Genomic DNA, 20,536 nt, shown 5'->3' with positions numbered 1-20,536 from the left:
TTTCTGAAGTTCAAGTTTAACGAAATTCAAAATTACCGAAAATAATGAATAAATTATTAATTATTTTATAATTAAATTGTTTGCCTTATTTATAATTTTACAAATATCTCATAAATTAATAATCAGTTGATATTTTTGATACTTCGATAATAATATATATTTTCGGCATTTTTTCCCATAATTTGTGTACTCGTTATTAATTTTTTTATAATTTTTTATAAGTTCTAGACATCCCTGCTCAATGACTACATTATAAAGCGTTTTTCATATTCATTTTGTAATTTTTTTGCATTTTTCCTATAGTACTGCATGGTTTTGTAGAACAAAGTTACTACTAGCGCCGCCGCACAGCCATTTTCAACTCTCATGACACATTTTTTGCATTGGGCATTATAGTGGAAACACCCTTAAGACTTAAAATAATATGTCGCTCAGGAGTAAACAAGTAAAAGAGTTTTTTTCCGAAGCAGCACTTTCTCGGGTTTGTTGCCCACAACTTCTAACCCAAAAACCGGCACAATCTCCGAGTTTTATTCTAATTATTAATTTCAATTCGGGAAATCCGGAGATTTGAAAACGACATTTCGCTAAACTGAAATATTATGAGGAATTCCAAATATTTTAAAGGATTTCAGAGTATTTAAATTGTTTTAAGGCATTTTGAAGAATTTAATAAAATTTGCATTGTTTTATATTAATTAAAGAGAGAATTTAAATAATTTCAAGATATTATCATATTTACCGATAGTATTAAGGAAGACCGCGATCGATAGAACCAGAGCAGAAAAAATCGTCATTCTTTCCAACTGCGGGAAAAACTGATTCTTGCCTTAGTGAAGAACTTAGTTAACAAGGTAACTTGTTAAAGAAATGATTATTATTCAGATTATTCGTCACGGTATATATACTATTTTTCTTATCTAATGAATTACACGTGTTTAGATGTTACGAGCTTGTTCTTGTCAGGTATGTGTTTTTCATTTATCAGTATTTGGTAAGCTTCAAGAAGAAAAAAATTTCGTTGGATTCATACATACCTGAAAAAGATGCTGTAATATTTTCGAGGACATGTTATGAGAAAAAATATTTCCTTTTTATGAATCTTTCTTAATTTTAATACCCTGCAAGATTTCGCCCCCGGACAATTAATAGTAATTTCTGAAGTAATTTTTTTCGGGCTGAAATCGAATCGAGCCTCAGAATGACTATCACGTCAGGTTTTAGATATCCTAACCTTAAGGTGCAAAAAATACTGTTTTTTTTCATCTTTTAGGTTATGTTGCATCGCGATTTTTTTGGTAAAAATTTTATACATCTTTCTAAAGTATAAGTCTTCGCTTTCCAACTGCCTTTGAGTTTGCTCCAAAATATTTTTTTTCGCCGAGATATCGCATTTTGAACATTTTAATTTTATGAATTTTTCAGTATTCGAAAATGCTTTAAGGAGCAGCACGAAGTAGAATACGGTGATCCCACTCCCGGAAAACTTGGACGCGTGAATTCAGATTTAGTTAGTTTGCATCAGTCACAGCGCCTCTTGCGGAAGAATGTGAAACCGAGAACTTTTTCAAAATTCTGTGGTTTTTCCTTGGCTAATTTTTCATTACAAATCATTGATATTAAAATCCTAAAACTTTGTTCTTGTTTTAATTGAATATTCAGACTACAAAGACAAATTCACCACGAATAAATTTCATTGCTTATATTTTGATAAGAAAAAAAAGAAATTCATACAAAAAAATAAAAGAATTGTAAAATCAAAAACACGAATTTCCAACAAATAAAGATTTTTCACTAAAAAAATGTTTATCTAAATTATTGAACCTTCAAGCCAGAAGAAACATTTTATTTACAAAAATTGAATTTTGAAACAACAAAAATGACTCTTTAGCAAAAAATTAATTTTTCACACAACTGATGCATTTTTACCCAACAAAAATGAAATTTCGAAGAACAATTTTTGTTTAAAAAAGGGAATTTCCGACGAAAACATATCCATATTAAAACATGAAAAAGTTTCATTTTCTGTTAAAAGAGTAATTTTTAATCACAAAAGGAAAAATATTTTCCAAGATGCAGTTAAATTTTCAACCAGATATAAGCCTTTAATAAAAAAAAATTTAACAGTGTCATTAAATTTTTACCTAACAAGTTGAATTTTCAAGAAAATAATTCAACTTTCATTCAAAGAGATGAATTTTCAACTTTAAATATATATCTTTAACAAAACAAAATCATTTCTTAACAAAGTGATAGAAGAAATTTAATTTTTTTTAAGAAGACTTAATTATTTGGTTAAAAATTCTTCTTCTCTATAGAGTTTTGAGCAAAGAAGAATGATTGAATTTTTCGTCAAGAAAGAAGAATTATGAAGCAAAGATGATGATATTTTAACGAAATTGTTCAATTCTCTACCAAATAGTTGCATTTTTATCGAAAAAGATGAAATTTCTGTTAAAGCAGAAGAATTTTTAATCACAAAAACGTCATCGAAATAGTTGAATTTCAATCGGAAAAATATATTACGTTTTTTTATACCCAAATATTATATTTAAAAAGTAGAATTTTCAACCAAGAATGGTGAGTAAAAAAAAAATTTTATTTTCAACCGAAAAGTTACATTTTTATTCAAGATGAAACTTCTCCTAATAAATATGAATTAAACAAAAAACCGTTCAAAATATTTAAATTTTCAGTCGAAGAAGATTCCAGTTCACTTGCTAACCTCAAAATAAGAATTGTAAACAATTTGCAATCCAATTAGATGTTTTTTAGAGAATATTATTAAATTTTCAACTAAATGGTATAATTAATGACTAAAAGAATAGTCTTCAAAAGAAATTTGTTGCGAATTTTCAAAATTCTTATCTTAATATATTTTATTTTTAAAGTTTTTATCTTGTTCCATTTCTAAAATTTTTCTTTTCAATTATTTAGAATCTAGATTCCTCAATTCAAAATAAGAGTGTCCAACTTTAAACGTTTTAAACTAGAAATAATACAGTTTTAATTTCTTTAAATTTCAAATCACTAAATATTTAAAATTGTATTTGGCAAATATTTGTTTTTTAATGTTTTAAATTTTTCATATTTTCGAAATTTTCTTATAAGCTTAAATCATTAAATTTCACAATTCTTATATTTACAATAAAATTGTTTTATTTTATAAGCTGTAAATTAGAAATGATACAATTTTAAATGTTTTCTAATAACATTGTTCAATTTTCAAAATTTAATCTAAAAGGATAAAATGTTGAATTCTTTGAATTAGAAACAATTTGAATTTTATTGAATTTATCTTATTCAGGAAAAAAATATTTTAAATATATAAGAATAAGGCATTTTTCCTTAGTGAATGGTAATAATAATCAATCCTGAAATTGTGTAAAAATCTATCAGTGATTGTTATTACTTCATAAAAAATTAATAATAATTAAAAAATTTTATTTTAATCTAACAAATTTAAACTAATAACAAATTCAAGTACGGTAATTTTTTCTCTTCCTTAATTGGAAAAGGCCAACTGTTAATTTTTAATAAGCTAATTCCATACATTTGTTTTATTAAATTATTTTTGAATTTGAATAAGTGAAATTTAGCTATCTAACACTTTTGTTCAATTAAGTTATTTTCATATTTAATAGTTGCGTTAATATGTTAATTGAAATAAAGGGTAAAAACTTCTGAAAATTCATATGATAAAAGCAAGTAGTTTTGAAATTATTTTCTGAACTGGAATATTTATCATGATAAAGATATAATAAATTTACTGAATAGCATACTATTATTCATAAAATTTTTATTGAGATGGAAATAAAAAAATAGTTTTTATTTTATTTGTTTTTTCGCTAAATTGAAAAAGAATATTTTTACGTCTATCATTATTAGTTACTTGAATGTAATCAAATTTAGTATTCTTCTCATTAGGCCTTGAAAAAATGTTTTTTATTATTTTAACGTATTGCCAAATATTTTAAATCATTTTGAGAGTCATTGGATATTTTAAAATATTCCATTATATTTTTTAATGATTTAAATCATTTGAAGGGATTTCAATAAACTTGACAAATTTCAGGATTTGAAATTTGAAATAGTTTACTTTACAGGTGTATTTTTATTGTCTTGTTTTTTATAATTTCCAAATTGTGCAGCCTATAAAAAAAATTTTGTTAGTTCACGATTTATTTTAGCTTGAGTCGTGTTTCCCTAATTAATTTCCTTATTTTTATATTTGTTTTGTACGATTAAAACAAAAACTACAAATCGTTTATATAAATAATTATTAAGGCATTTATAGCTCTTATTCGTATGAACAACTCTCAAATAAGAATTTGTTTCGTAGCTTGTGTCGGTTTTCCCCAAAAAATATTTTTATTTGCAATTCATTTTGTAGCTATTTTTATAGTATATACATTTTTTAAAAATAATTTCTAGCGCACATTACTCCGTTTTTTAAACAATTAAATTTGTTGAATGTTTATTTTATTTTTAACTTTTGAAACAAAAACTGCGCATGCTATGAAAAAAAAATTATTTATGACAAAGTTGCAACTCTTTTTTTGTTAAACAAAAAATACGCTTTGTATCAAAAGTACAGAATAATCAATTTGTAGATATTTTTCTGTTTCACTCATTTTGTTAACTAATTTTTTTCGTCCCTTAATTTGTTGTTTGAAAAATTGAGTTTCGTATTTTTAATGTTATTTTTAAAGTTTGAAACAAAAACTATGCATGTTATTAAAAATTATTTATAACAAAGTTGTGGCACTTTTTTGAGGAATTTCTTCCATTTATTTCTGTTTTTCGTTGTTTGTTTCTTTCTTTTTTCAACATTTTTTTTTTATTTTTAATGTTATTCCCACGCTTAAAATGAATGCGTTTACTATTGAGAATTAGTGAAAAGACAATTGTAGTTCGTCTATTATTCTACAAATTTTGTTATTTTTTTTCGTACCTTGCGTCGTTTTTCCAAAAATTAAATTTTGTATGGTTAAATTAAGCATGCTATACAAAAATATTTTTTAACATATTTTTAGCTATTTCTTGGATAAAAAACCTTTTTTAGATTTATTTGTTTATATCTTGTATCGTTTGTCACAAAATTGAACATTTTAATTTTTAAGATTGTTTTTTTAAGAATAAAACAAAAACAACGCATTCAATAAAAAAGTAATTGATAAAAAAATTATAACAAAATGTATATTTGACGTCTTTTGAAACAAAAAAATTTCTATAAATTATAATCCTTAGATTTTAAGGATTTTAAATACTTTCAAAGTATTTTAATACAGTTTTAACGAATCCAGGAAATATTATATTTCACATGCTTTTATAATATTAAATGAATAAAAAATTTTGTATGTTTTAAATACTCTACAGTATAAGCAAAGATTTTAAACAATTCACAAAAAATATATTTTCTTTAGAATCCTTACATATTTTATAACATATTTCTTTTCCTTATCAAAACGCTTATATAACCTCGAGCGTGTTGAGAAATATTTTCATTGCATGTATCAGTATTTGCTAAGCTTCAAGGAGAAAAACAAGTTTCGCGTGTGTTCATAGAGATTTAAAAACGATGCTGTAACATTCTCGAAAACAGATAATAAAAAATATAAATTATTTGTTAATAAATTGTAAACAATTTTAGTTGTCCCTATGCAAGTTTTTATATTTCACTATGTATCGTAGAAAAAAATCAAATTTCACTAGAAAAATGTTTTTAAAACTCTGAGTTGTCATTATTATTTAGTAACAAATATTATAAATTGAAACTACTACGAAATTAAAAAATGCCGATTGTTTGTAACACTGTTTTGTAGAAAAAAATAATTCTTTTCAGTAAAATTCTTTATATAAATATTTCAGGGCGTCATCGGAAAGCCAAAAAGAAATTTTTGTTCCTTTCTCTTTTAAAAAATGTTTTTTTTATTGCGTAAGAGAAGAATTAAAAAAATTGTAATACTTATTAGAATTTGAAAGGAGTATATTTTTAATATGTTAATTCCGTATATTTTTGTTAACAATTTAATAATAATGTAATATGAAACCTTCTGATTATGTAACATTTTACTAAGTTAACTAATATTTCATACTAAAAAGTTTGGCTAATATTTTTAATAATGTGAAGAGTAACAAATTTTTTAATTTTCAATGACAAAAAGCAAAGAATTTTTTATTTTTTATTTTTTTAAATGGAAGGGGTTATTCTTTATTTTTAACATTTTTACTGAGAAAGAGCGACAGAATCTTTAAAGAATTCTATTCAGATTGAAAGAGGATATTTTTTATGTTTAATATTGTTTGTTATTTAAATGAGGTCGAATTTCGTATTCTTAACATTAGGGTTAGAAAGAAATTTCTAAATTTGTTAATTTTGCTTTTGAGGAAAGCTTTGAGTATGAAATGTTTCATTTACATTTTTAAAAAATTTTTTCAGTTCATAATAGTTATATCAAGAAATTCTGATTATCAATTTGCATAAATCAACCATCGTCCAATTTGAAAAATTTTCCAGTTCCTGCAATCTAATTTTGTTTTGTTTTTTTTTATCGTCTACTAACCCGAAGTTGTTTCATTTTTTGATTGAATACTCAAAATCCGAAAATAAAAAAACTTTAATTTTACGTACGTATTTTATATTTCAGTCATTTCTGCCCCCTTTTTGTAAACAAATAATTATTAATGGATAATTTAAATTATCCTCTATCACTTTTTAACAAATTTGAAATTGTTTATTTAAATGTAATTTAGTAAAAAAATTATTTTTTCCAAAGAAATGTAAAAAAAAAGAATCGTATTTTCTGAATGAAATGTAATAGTTATTCATTTTTGTTAGTGCAAATTTTTTCAAAAACAATATGTGATTATTTAAAGAATAAATGATTGTTCGTTTTCAAAATATTTCAAATTATAGCCAGACTCTAAAAATATTTCTAATATCGTATTTTGTGAATTAAACATAACCTTGAATGATTTTTAGGAGTAGTAAATTCTGCTGAAACCCTTAATTCATTGTTTTAACAATTAATTATTGCTTTTTTTTCTAAAAATTGTTTTCAAATTAATTGTTCAAAAGGCCTAATTCTTTGTTTAAAAAGCCACCTTTTCGAATCAAATATTAACAATCAGGCCTTAAATTTAAACTAATTTCTTAAAAATTGAAAACATTCTTTCTTAACAATTTAACTATTTGATTCAGAATTCTTGAATTTTCTGAAAAAGTCGTTTTCTCGGTTAAAACTTAAACAAATAGGTTCTCAAGTTTATCTACTTTGATTAAAAATGAAAAATAGCTTTTATTTCTTTATTATAAATTTAACTGTTTGATTGAGAATTCTCCAATTTTATTAAATATTTGTCTTTTTTGGTATTAAATTAATCTTTTTGTTTCAAACATCATCTTTTTTAGATAAAAATTTAAATTTTTAAATGATTATTCTAGAATTTCATTCAAAATTGGTCTTTTTGGTATTCAATTGATCTTTTTGTTTAAAAATTCAAGTTTTTGGTTGAGAATTCTTAAATTTTGTTAAAAATTTATCCATTTGGTTCAAATTTTAACAACTTGGTTTTAAAGTGTAACTACTTTCTTAAAAACTCAACAATAATTTTTTCCCTTTCTTTAAACATTTATCTTTTTGTTTTAGAATTCATGAATTTCGTTGAAAATTTTATTATTTTTTATTAAATTACTCTTTTGGTTTTAAATTCTTTTTTGTTGTTGTTGATAATTCAACCTTTTGGTTGGGAATTCTTGAATGTGGTTGCAAATTTGTGCGGTAAAAAATAAACCTTTGTGTTGTTGAAATTTCCTTTTTTTTTAAATCACTTTGGTATTGCAAAATTTACCTATTTAATTTTTCATGAACATGATTATTTTTAAAGTAAAAATTCAACTCTTTGTTAAAATTTAACTATTTTGTTGAAAAGTCGTTTTTTCTGTTGGAAATAAATCTAATTTATTTAAAATTTTAACTTTTGGGTTCTTATATTTTTTGGAAATTCGTCTTCTTTGGTATAAAGTTAACTTTTTTAAATCAAAGTTTTATATTTTTATTTTAAAAACTTAACGTTATTGTATAGCAGCTTTTCACATAGAAATATAAATGTTTTTTTTTTTTTTCAATAAACTATTTGGTAGAAAATTGGTTTTTTTGATAATTTAAAATTGTTTTTTTTTTATTTAAAAGTTTAACTATTTCATTTTTAGTTAAAAATGTTTTTTTCTAAATTTGAAAGTTCAATAATATCTGGATTAACTGTCGCATAAAATTCTATTATGCACATTTCGATAATTACACTGAAAATTCCTTTTTTATTTCAATTGTTGATCCATCACCAAAGTTTATAATATTACACAGTAATAAACATAAAATCGGATTTACCGAAAGTTTACGTTACTTTCAATGTAGGAGGAGAGTCATAACCAAATAAACGGTTGTCAAAGAAGGGGGGCGTCAAAATTGCCAAATATTGGTTCTCCCAATACATGCGAAGAACAGAAGCTTTAAAACGTGGGTGCTATATTTTCCTAAACTGCGCAAAGACGAAACTGTGCCGCAAGCGCTGCGTGCGCAGAACGGCTCGCCTATACTGTTGGTTAAACGTTTTGGTATGTTCGGGGTAATGGTTCTCCTAAGTCAGAGGAGCCGTTCTACGAAACAGAAGTGGCGCTGTTCACTGTGTGACTTAAGCGATAATTGAACGTGATAGTGAGCGGCTTTGCTAAAATTTTCTAAGTGTTCTAAGTATTCTAAGTGTTCTCGAACTCAAAAGGAACCATCTAAGGCCTCGAGTGTGCAACAGAAACAATTTTTGAGAATATAAAGTTCCAGTATATGCAGCACTTTTCATTTTCGACAATTGACTCGATTTGCCTAGGAGCATTTAAAGGAGGGATATTAAGGTTGATGCTGTGAGAGCAACAGAGATGGTAATAAACCGCTCTTAGTGCCGCACTGTACCTCTGGATGTAGGTTGTTCCCGCATGAGTTGGTGAACTACATTGTTTGTGTACCAAATACTCGGGGCGTTTATGGTACGGCCTGCAGCTATCATCGGGAATGTCTTGGCTCAAAATGAGGCGAGGACCCGTTAAGGTGGAAATGACACCGTCTTGACATGCCAAAATAAAACCCTCCGTGCCAGACTTCAATCCGGGTGATTTAAGGAAAGCAAAAGTTAGCTCACAAGACATTGACTCTTAGTGCCGCATTGTGCCTTTGAATGTAGGTCGTTCCCGCGTGTGTTGGACAACTAGATAGTATGTGAGCTAAATGCTTGGGGTGTGTATGGCATGCCCTGCAGCTATCATCGGGAATGTCTTGGCTCAAAATGTGGCGACGCTATGTTAAGGTGGAAATGACACCGTCTTGGCATGCAAAAATGAAACCCTCTGTACCAGACTTCAATCCGGGCGATTTAAGGAAAGCAAACGTTAGCTCACAAGACATTGACTGATGCTTCACATTTCTGTGGAAGATACCGTGCATCCTCTTATCGAGGAGCGGTTCACGAAATTTTTTCTCTTGTGCTTTCTCAATCCGGACTTTCAGGAGTGAGTACTCGAGACAGATAATATTTGATGCATTTTGCTCACCCCTAATACTGAAGTTAAGTCCAAATGTATCAACAGCCTCCTCTACTGCTTTGTTTAGAAACGCCCCTTTTCCCACTTCTTTGTGCTTCCTGACTATTTTAAGAAGAGGGTCTCTTCCATTTGCGACTCTATGTGCTGTACCCAAAATTATCCTGTTATGAAGACATTCGAAATTCTATATTCTGTTACCAACTTGACGGCGTGATATGTAGAGTCGCGGAAAAGAAGACTTAAGATGCATGCTTTTTTTCATGTGCATAACCTTTCGTGTCCCGATGTCAAGGGATCTAAGCTCGTTCTTTCTTCGTGGTACAACTACAAATGAATAGAATACCACGAATAAGACGTTTGTATCTGCTTCGGAGAGTATCCTTTATAGATGTCACTTCCTGAATGCGGCTCTGTGGCATGCTGTTACACATCCGCGTAAAGGTGTCGCATAGCCCTTCTATCGACAAGCTCAGGGTCCTCAGGGATGCCATTAAAGTTTCTCGCTTTAAATAAACCTTAGCCCATTTGTCTAACCCAAATTACATTCCTATTTCCTTAGTATATCTTTCGACAATCCCTAGAGCTAGATGCAGTTGCTCTTTTTTAGCGTAGATCTTTTTGAAATAAATACATGAATAATCGTAACCAATAAAACAAACTAAAAATTGAACAAAATGAAATCTATCATCGATCAAATGCAATCAAATGTTTAAGTCTGTTGCAGTCGATCTATCATCAAACGATTCCAACAGTCTTTAACATTTTATTGTTCATTCTATCATAGAACTATTCCAACAGACTTAACATTTGATTGCATTTGATCGATGATCGATTTGATTTGCTTCCATTTTTAGTTTGTATTATCGGTGAAAATCCATTGTGAATCCAAGTTCATCACGCAAAAAATATAGAATTCTTGCAGCTACAGTGAACTTGAGCAGACATAAGCAGACGATAGAACTTCTATCGTCTGCTCAAGTTCATTTTGAATTCTGAACTCACACAAGCGCCATCTAGGGTACGTAGAAATTACTAAAACTCTTTCGCAACTTTTCCTATAAGAGTGGGCACACCGTGCTACCAAGATAGAGGGACCTCTTTCCATAAAAGGATTGAACTACCCACCGCATCCATTACTATAGGATTACTTCTATAAAATGTAATAAACATTCTTTTTCGTGTTCGTCTGCATGCTCCTTTAGAAGACTGGCTAGGGGATTTAAGAAAGACTAGAGCCTTGTGAATCAGAGTACGTTGACTATTTATTATTAATTATTACAATAAATATGCGTTAGATTTTAATGCGATACTTTTACGTCTATAATTCATGTCAAATGGCTGGAAGAGACCTACTCTGCCGTCCCAATAAGAAAATTCAAAACTACATTTCGGATGAGTTCCCTGTCGATCTAACCGAAATTGGGATGGCAGGGGACTCATCCGAAATGTAGCTACGACTTTTCTTATTGGGACGGCATCACTGAAGTTTCGTTGACTTTCTTTTCGTTCATTTTGAAAGCTTGGCCAGTCTTCTGATTTATTTTTGCCAGAACATAACTTTTAGAGGGAGTATCATAAATATAGTTTCCTTCAAGGTATCCCGTCCTGGCTGTTATTGCCACGACGTAATCTTCGAAGGTCAGAACAATGCGGTGTCGTTGTGGCATAGGCTGATAGACGTTGTCTTTTATTTTCCAGAAAACGTTTGTGTCAACAGGAGAAGTGTAAGGTTGAGGTCTCAATATCCAGCGCGGATTTAATCTAGAAACAAGACGATAACTCCACTCTTGAGTTTTCTCTTCATTTTCGCTAGAAGAAGAAGGAGAGATAGATGAAGGATCACGAAGGGCAAAAAGAAGGGTCTCTGGAGAAAAAGCTTTGCCTGGAAATGAAGGAGCTGATTTGGACAAATACCACTCAGGAGAAGCAGGAGATTTTAACGGATAATAATTTCGGTTAGGTTTTCTATCAGGTAAAGATTCTTTACTTAAGTCTGCAACAAGAAATAGGGGATCTTTTTTTGATGTCAGTGAGGAAAAATAGAATCCGGACTTCGCATAATTTGTCCGCATTTAAGAATTAGTCACTAGATGAAGGTAGTTTAATACCTTGAATGTCATAAATTGATCCTAAATTTATAATTCTACTAGTAAGCATTAGGATATCTCTGGATAGAACGTTTTAAGGGCGTTTTCTGCAGTGACCACGTGACCAAACGAGTCCTCGGTTATAAAATCTTTTTTTTCAGTATTCACTGTGCACAAAGAAATGAAATATCGCACTAAAAATTTGTATCTGAATCCAGGGTTAGTTCGACCCAATAACTTCTCTTCCAGGGTTCTTTAATTGTTGACCTCAGGATGACCTTCATGCCGACCTGAAGGAGCAAATACGATTCCGACTTCGGATTGAGTGACCCCAAAAATGTCTCAAAGTAAATTGTCCGAATTTTTTAATTATTCTCTACATGAACGTTATTTGAAATCTCAAATATTATAAATGAAACTTAAATTTATAATGCTTGTGTTCAAGATTAGGATAACTCTGGATAAAAAGTTTTAATAATGAGAATTAGAAGCTTTTTTCTTATACGTTTGGCATGTTTTCTTTTACATGGTCGTTAATTTTATACCAAATAGGTCCTGCCAGAATAAATCTGGTCGCAAAGCCATTCAGTATTAATAATTTCAGATTGTCACGTAGTTTATGAATCCTTCGTTAAAATGTAGGAAGCTTTTAAATTATCGCAAGTTATATATTCTACATGTTGGGCGAAAAGCGACGTTAGGTTGCAAAAATGTCCAGGTATTAGAAATTCCTAATAGGATCAATTTTTTCGAAATATGAAAGGCGTCTTTCTCAGAGAAATGTCCTCTTGCGACAAATGGATGTGTCTTTACGTGAATGCAGTTTCCTCTTAAATTTAAGGTCGACACAATTTCCGTTTGCTTTAAGAGAAATTATTTTTCAGACAAAATTTTTCTTATGCGACTAGCAAAGTCAAGTCAGAATATACACACAAGAGGCAAACTTCTGATTTTCAGTAGATGGAGGTTCTTTATTGAAACATATACTAGGTGCTTTCAATAAATAGGGAAAGGCATTCCACATTCTTGCAGAGGTTCTCCTTTCTCTAATGCGCGTGATAATGTGTTCAATTTAGTGGAACAAAATTCAAAATTCTTTTAGACTTAAAACTTGTTCTACTTGCTAATGGAAAGCACACGGCGATGGCAACTTGCCCAACCCCTTCTTGCTTTATTACATTACGCGAATTCAAAAATTTTTGTAAAATGGTTTATGATAATGATCCGATTAGCAATGAAGAAAATCTTAAGCTAAAGATAAACCAACACTTGCAAAAGCATTATTTCCATTTCAAAAGTATGGGGAACGACAAAAAGGCTAAATGATGACATGTATGGCTTCAGAAGTGTGTTCTCGCTGAACTAAATCTCTTACACGGGTTTGTCAATCCTTTCTTTGGGGATGGTATAGTTAAAATCGATGGTATCAGCAAAGAAGAGGCTTTGTATGTTGCCAAATAAGTTAAGTATGTCTCATAAAATCTGTTAAGGAGATATTTTTGATGGCAATCGCTGTTGGAATTTTTTTTAAGAATCGAATAAATTACAGGATTCTGAAATTTACGAGGTTGTCGGGCCATTACGATTACAGCCTTCTATTGCCTCATTCAAAGCAAATAAAAAAATCGATAATACTTGAATTTCTGCAAAACAGGCTTATCTTAGTTTTTTTGATGAAAATTTAAGTTTTTAATTCTGATCCCTCTAATAGCCTAATTGGAAAAGCACCTGACCGGAAATCGGAAGTTTTGTGGTTCGATTTCCAATGGAGTGAAGATGGAGCAGGATCTTTTTTTCAAGAAATAATTTTGATTTAAAAACTTAAGTGAACTCCGTGAAGCTTTCAAAAGTAAATAAATTTCTCAAACTGTAAAAATCCATATTACTCTTGAACATTTGAAGCAAGCCATAACATTCGTGGATAACGATGGTTCAGTATTATGGCCCAAGTATTGATTGCTGCTTTTCAGTGAAACGAATAATACTTCTATGAATTAAAATTGTGAAAGTTCAAATGATAAAAATAACTTTTAAATAAGGAAAAATTTGTTTAAATAAAACAAAAAGAGAAAAAAATGTGAAAAGTTATGTTTTTCAACGTGGTGAACCTTGGAAGCGTTTAAAACAGGCTAAAAACTTGCCTACAAATTCGACTAAGTTTAAGACGTAACACCATTTTTCATTTCGAATAATTAATTTGAATACATTGTTTTAAAAAAATTGTAAAAAATTTCAAAAATAGTCAAAGAAGATATCTGAAAGATTTTCAAGCATCTTTTAAATTTTTTCAGACAAAATAAAAAAAGCAGGAAAAATTTGAATAAATTTTAGAGATTAGAAGAGTTGGAAGGTCTGAGAAGAGTTGAAAAAATATATTTTCCTTATATTCGTGTAAAAATTGTAAATAATTTTTTATTCTAAAAAATAATCTTTGAGAGAAAATCAAAAAAGGTTTTCAAGCATAACAAGCGATTTCCCAAAATTTCTAAAAATATTTGAGAAGATTTTAAATCAAAATAGTGTTCAAGAGCAAAATTTAAATTTACATATGATTTTTGAAGAAGGAGGTAAAGATCCTTGCCTTGTTAATTTTACGGATAATAAAATTCCTGATTCAGTTACAGATATTCTCAGAAGAGGTCATGGTTTTAGTAATCGTGTGAAAAAAACTAAGGCAAAACAAATGATGGAAATAGTAAAAGATGTTGAATCAAATATACAGAAAATTCCTATTTTGGATCAGCAGGATTTCCGAAACAAGGTTTTACACTTGTCAAAGAGCTTTGTTGAGAAAAATAGTTTGCATATCAGTTATATTGATCGTAGAATTTTTAAAGGGTTCCTGATGACGAAAAACTTTCTTAGAAACAATCCTGATATGGTTTGCATGAATGCTGATAAAGGCAGTATTACTGTTTGCATGCAAAAATCGAATTATATTGGGGATATGGAGAATTTGCTTTCTGATAATGATAATTTTTAATTATTACATGAAAATTCGCTGAAAAAATTAAAAAGAGACAATTTTAAGATGCTTGACAATTGGAGAAAAAAAGGACCGGGAAAGGATACAAGATGGACTGATACGAGTATTAACTCTGAAGACACAGTTCTTGCAAGGTTTGAGAAAGATACACAAAGATGGCTATCCCTCAAAAATAGTTATTTTAACTATTAATACTCAAATCTATAATGTCAAAAATAGCTGAGAATTTCAAAAAAAGTATCATTGAAAAAAAATTTCCGGATGACCATGAAATGATTTCTTTGGATGTTATTGCAATGTTTCCGAGTATACCACTTGAATTAGTTAAAAAGGCAATTTTAAATAGATGGGCTAATATAAAAACCCGTACTCGATTAAGTCAAAAAAATTTTATTGAAGGGATAGTTTTTTTTTTTAATTTTTAAATTTATCTGCTACATCAACATAGATTGTACCTTACCGACAGTAGATCAACCCTCCAAACCATGAAGGCAGAAAATCTACACAATATCGATCAAGTTGAGAATCTTCAATAACAGAAAATGCTTAACGTCTTAATGAAAATAAATAGAAAATAATATTTTTAAATTAAAATTAAAATTATTTTTTGAAAAAAAGATCCTACTCTATCTTCACTCAATTGGGAATGGAACCACAAAACTTCTGATTCTCGGTCAGTTGTTTTTTCAATTAAGCTATTAGAGGGATCAGAATAAGAACTCTTAATTCAAGAACATAACGCCAATTTTTAGCTAGGTGTAATGGTACAAGTAATTATTTTAAAATTTCTAAATTTATCTGCTATCTCATCAGAGATTGTACCTTACCGACAGTAGATCAACCACCCAAACCATGAAAGCAGAAAATCCTTTAAATTTAATTTAACTACTGTCGGTAAGGTACAACCTCTGATGATAGAGCAGATAAATTAAAAAAATTTTTAATAAATACTTGCACCATTAACACCTAGCTAAAAATTAGCGTTATGTTCTTGAATTAAGAGTTCTTATTCTGATCCCTCTAATAGCTTATTTGAAAAAGCACTTGCCCGGAAATCAGAAGTTTTGTGGTTCGATTCCCAATAGAGTGAAGATGGAGTAGAATTTTAAATTTCCTTTCTGCTAATCCCTTTTAAAATAAAATTGCAGTAATTAAAAACTTAGTTGGCAGAGCTCTAGGTTTCTCCCATTATTCATTTCACACAAGAAATTTGAATATTGTTAGGAGTATCCTTTCTCTAAATTGAGAAAAATATTGCAATTAGAGTTCAACAAATCAAAAACAAAGAGATTGATAATTTGCTTTTAGATAATCAGGACGAGTTAAAGGAATATAGTTCGTTCAATACTTTTGTTCTTCCAATTTTTGGTCAAATTTCTGAAACTATTGAACTTATGTTAGAAAAAATTTTAATTCATACTTTTTTTCGCATTCTTGCCAGACATACAAAGGAATTTGTTGATGTTGACCATGAGTTTGACTGGGATAATGTTCAAATTTTGCATAGTGAAAGTAATGAGAGAAAGAGAGAATTCATGGAAATGCATTATATTAAAAAACAAAAAAAGTTATCTATTCATGCAATTTTACTTATTTATTTATGTTTTTTATTTTTATTTTATTGTAATTTGATGATAATAAAAATAAAAAAACGAAAGAAGGAAAAAGAGAAGGAAGGGTATATGGTTAGCTGCCTTCTCATATTTCCTTCCTCTTTTTTATTTTTTTCCGAAAATTTTATTTGTTTTTTGTTTTTTTTTATTACAATAGGATTTTTGGTTTTTGTTTATTCGTTGTGGTCTTTAATAATTTCTAATTTTTATTTGTAATGGTATTTTTTTACGATTTAAATAGAAAACACGCGCGCTATCAAAAGTTCACAATGACTAATTTGTAAATATTTTTCTGTTTTACCCATTTTGTTAACTAATTTTTGTGTACCTTAATGCGTTTTTAAAAAAAATTAAATTTTGTCTTGTAATTGTTAATTCTAATTTTTGAAACAAAAAATATGTATCTTATTAAAAATGATTTATAACAAAGTTGCGGCACTTTTTTGGGTAAATTTTTTATTCATATCTGCTTTTCGTTGTGTGTTTTATTTTTACAAATTTTTTTTTTTAATTTGTTATGTTATTATTTACGATTGAAAAAGAAAATGCGCGTTCTATCAAAAATGAGTGTAAAGAAAATTGTAGATCATGCATGAGTTCAGAAATTTCGTTGTTTTTCTTTCGTACCTTGCCTCGTTTTTGCAAAAATTAAATTTTGTATCGTTAAATTAAGCAACCTATACAAAAATATTTTAGTAGTTATTTCTTGGACAAAGAAACTTTATAGTTTTTTATATCTTGTATTGTTTGTCGCAATGTTTAACATTTTAATTTTTAAGATTGTTTTTTTAAAAAATGAAACAAAAACTACACGTTTAATCAAAAAGTTATTAATAACAAATTTATAACAAGATGTATTATTTGAATACTCTAAAGTATTTGCAAAGATTTTAAACAATTCAAAAAAATATTTTGGTTAGAATTCTTACAAATTTTATAACATATTTCAATTCCTTATCAAAACACTTATATAAGCCTCGAGCTTGTTGTGAAATATTTTTATTACAAGTATCAGTAATTGTTAAGCTTCCAGGAGAAAAACAAGTTTTGTCTGATTATACAGACTTAAAAACCATGCTATAACATTGCCGGGAACAGATCATGAAAAATATAATTTATTTGTTAATAAATTTTTTAAACCTTGGTCCATAAAAATCATCCAACCTGAAATTGTTTCAGAAGCTCTTAATTTTTATTTTAATTACTTAATATAAAATATGCTAAAAAATTTAAAATAAACTTACAAATTAAGATTAATGAAACTACTATGAAATTAAAAAATGCCAATTGTTTGTAACTGTACTTTGTAGGAAAAAATACTTTTTATTAGTAAAATTTTTTATATTCATAATTCTTATTTCATAAATTTTTAATGATGAATTTGCATAAATGAACTATCTTCCAATTTGAAACATTTTACAGTTGCTGCACTCTAATTCTGTTTTTTTTTTAATAGTCTTACACTCTATCACTTTCAAATTATGATTTTTTGTAGGCAAAATTAAACAAAATTTATTTTTGACGTCTATTCAAAAACACACAAATGTTTTCTTTTAATTGTAATTTTTCGTTAAAAAGAATTCTGAATCCTGTTTAAAATTATTAAATTTTTTATTATTCCAAAACATTTACAAGTACTCCAAAAAGTTATCTTTTGTCAGTTTCTTCACTTTAGTTCCTTGTGTACAATAGTGGCATCGATTAGAAATATAGTTATTTTTTAATTAAATACTTAAAGCAAAATAAAAATAGAATAATCCGAAAACCAAAATCAAAATCTGAAAATAAAAAAACTTCAAGTTTACGTATGTATTTTATATTTCAGTAATTTCTCCCCACTTTTTGTACACAAATAATTATCAATAGATAATTTATTTTATCCTCCATGCCTTTTTAACAAATTTGTAATTGTTTCTTTGAATGTAACTTATTTAAAAAAATTTTTTTTTTCCAAAAAATATTTTAAAAAGTAATCGTATTTTCTGAATGAAATGTAATAGTTATTCATTGTTGTTAGCGCAATTTTCTTCAGAAAAGTCATCCGATTATTTAAAGAATAAACAATTGTTTATTTTTAGAATATTTCACAATGTAAACAAACTGAATTGGTTTAGAAATTTATTGTTTCTTAAAAATTTTTTGAATATCGTATTATATCGATTAAACATAACCTTGAATGATTTCTAGGAGTAGTAAATTCTGCTAAAACCCTTAATTCATTTTTTCACAATTAATTATTGTTTTTTTTCTCAAATTCTTCTTAAATTAAGTCTTTAAACTGAATAAAATTAAGTGGTCTAAAACGTATTCTTGAATTTCCTGAAACATTCGTCTTTTTCGGTTAAAAATGAAACAAATACGTTTTAAAGTTCATCTACTTTTTTTAAAAATAAAAATATCTCTTATTTCTTTATTATCAATTGAAATTTTTAAAAAATAATAATAATTTATCCTTTTAATTAAAAATTTAACAACTAGGTTTTAAAGTTGAACTACTTTCCTAAAAACTGAACAAAATTTTTTCTCTTTTCATAAAAATTTAACTTTTTGTTTGCGAATTCATGAATTTCATTTAAAATTCTAATTTTTTGTTAATAAATTAATCTTTTTGTTTTAAATTCTTTTTTTTTGTAGATAATTCAACCTTTTGGTTGAGATTTCTAGTATTTTGTTAAAAATTCGTTTCTTTTTCGAGAAAAAAATAATCTTCTTTAAAAATGAATCTTTTTGGTTAGAAATTAAACAACTAAGTTTTAAAGTTGAACTTCTTTCACCAAAATGAATGCCATGGCTCAAGTTTGAAAATTTCAGTAAAAAATGCATCTATGTGTTTAAAAATTAAACTATTTTTTTGAAAACTCCTTTTTTTTGTTAAAGAATTACTTTCGTAATGCAAAATTTACCTATTTTATTTTTTACGAAAACGACTCTTTTTTAAGTAAAAATTCAACTCTTTGTTAAATTTAACTGTTTTTTCGAAAAGTCGTTTTTTGTTGTTGAAAATAAATTAAGTTTAGCTGAAACATAAATTTTTGGGTATAGTGTTCTTATATTTTTTTGGAAATTCGTCTTCTTCGGTATGAAGTTAATTTTTTTAATCAAAATTTCATATTTTTATTCCGATGATTTAACGTTGCGCTAGTGGTGAGAGCGTTACTGAGCTTCAGTTTGTTGTGGCGTCTGCTCCAGATTCGGGGCACGGATTACCCCAAACATGCGAAGAACAGAAGCTTGGAAACGTGGATGCTATATTTTCCTAAACTGCGCAAACGTGAAACTGTACTTCAAGCGCTGCGTGCGCAGTACGGCTCGATTATACTGTTGGTTAAACGGTTTGATCTGTTCGGGGTAATTGGCTTTCCCAAGTCAGTGGAGCCGTTCTGCGAAACAGAAGTGACGCTGTTCACTGTGTGACTTTCGCGATAATTAAACGTGATAAGTGAGCGGCTTTGTCAAACTTTGATCGGTGTGTCCTTCGCACAGCAATATTCGTAAAGTCTGATCCAAACTTCGGGCGAGTAGGGGAAAGCGCAGGAGTAGGGGTAGAGCACGAGCAGGGCTTGGTATGAAGGGCACTATTGAGAGCGGCATTATTGAGAAGAAGGACTGTATTTCCAAAGTAACTAAAAGGATTTTCATTCTCACTAGTTATTTCCTAAAACCAGCCAATTGTTTGGTCGTAAAAAAATCCGTGCCAAAACCTAATCATGGTTAAAAAGCGAGAAGGTTTATCGCCTCAGTGGTTCATAAGAAACCATTTAGAGTTGGATATTGCTGTCACGTTTTCCCCCATAAAACGTTCGGACTGAGGAGAAGATATCCACATCTTTTACTTTTTTTCAAACCAGCCATCGCTTTTTTATCTTAAGATTGAGGGAAAGTTTTTTTCAGTTCTCCCTCTTAAAAAATAAAACAGTGAAGCGACAAACATACATTTCTACCTGATTTGACCTACAATTTCAGCACACATTTTATAGCTTTCTTTACGAGCATTTCTACCTTTGTTTTCACAAAATCCGAAAATTTTTCCCAGTCTCAAATAAGTAGACGTATCACGTACCCTTTTTACGATTCTTGGGAACAACGAAATCATTATACCTACTAGGTAAGAATGAAAATGTGAAAAGTAATATATTCTTTTCGGAACAGAGGAAAAATTTTCTATTGGCATCCAAAAAAAGTAAAAAAGAAATATATCGTTTAACATCTATCGCTCTGTTTTATTATTTTTTTTATTTGAACGGACAAGTTTTAG

The sequence above is a fragment of the Belonocnema kinseyi genome, chromosome 3 (genome assembly GCF_010883055.1).
Source record: "Belonocnema kinseyi isolate 2016_QV_RU_SX_M_011 chromosome 3, B_treatae_v1, whole genome shotgun sequence".
NCBI lineage: Eukaryota > Metazoa > Arthropoda > Insecta > Hymenoptera > Cynipidae > Belonocnema > Belonocnema kinseyi.
The sequence above is the reverse complement of the archived record's forward strand: the minus strand, read 5'-3'. Positions refer to the sequence as shown.